The following is a 700-nucleotide window of genomic DNA, read 5'->3' on the forward strand; positions in this document are numbered from 1 at the left end:
ATATGTGTCTCTAATATGGTCATACATTTGGCAGGAGCTTAGGAAGTGCAAAATGAGGGCAGTGTGCACAGCCTGACTTCTCTCTCTCTCCATCTCACCCTCCCTCTCCTTCTCTCCCTCTCCCTCTCTAGCTATAGCTCCTCTTCTTTATGCAGCTGAGCTCAACCAACCTCTCTCGCTACCGCACGTACGCGCACACACACACACACACACACACACACACACACTACCTCCGCCCTCACCATCTCCCTCTCTCATTCTCAATTCCTCATCCCCCCCTCTCTCTCTCTCTGACATTGAGAGAGACTGCGATCCCGTGAGAGTGTGCGAGTGTGTTTGGTTTCGGAAGGGAGTGGAAAGCCCTCCGCGACACAGTGTCACTCATATAATGTGACACAGGGAGGGGACAGGGGAGAGAGAGAGCGAGGGTTCGTATCGGTTGTGGCTACAGAACACTGGGAAAAAAGGCAATGCACGCGCGCACCGTCGCCTAGGCTACCGTCGGTGCCGTTATCTAGCCTTCTGAATGAAGGATTGAAGCTGAAGATTCCCAAAGGTTTTCCTCCCGGAGAAAACAGAAACAATATTTGTTTTTTGTTTTTCTCTCTCTCTCTGTCTCTCTCTCTCTTTCTCGCTCCTCCATCCTTCTTTCGGGTCTCTGAGGATGTGTCAGAACTGAGCTGTCTGTCATTGAGAAGAA

The 700-nt window shown here is 51.0% G+C and overlaps 1 protein-coding gene across 4 annotated transcripts in view; it reads left to right on the forward strand.

Moving 5' to 3' along the window:
- Positions 1-304: 304 nt before the first annotated feature.
- The window catches only part of LOC112241344 (sodium/calcium exchanger 3-like), a 93,010-nt gene continuing 92,614 nt past the window's right edge, over positions 305-700 (forward strand). For 3 of the 4 annotated variants that reach the window (XR_006084426.1, XR_006084427.1, XM_042329356.1), the window contains exon 1: positions 305-700. This exon is cut by the window's right edge and continues 243 nt beyond it. The gene's annotated coding sequence lies outside the window, so the exon portion shown is untranslated. The other variant, XM_042329357.1, reaches the window with a different exon arrangement.

Source organism: Oncorhynchus tshawytscha, linkage group LG10 (assembly GCF_018296145.1).
Source record: "Oncorhynchus tshawytscha isolate Ot180627B linkage group LG10, Otsh_v2.0, whole genome shotgun sequence".
Taxonomy (NCBI): Eukaryota; Metazoa; Chordata; class Actinopteri; order Salmoniformes; family Salmonidae; genus Oncorhynchus; species Oncorhynchus tshawytscha.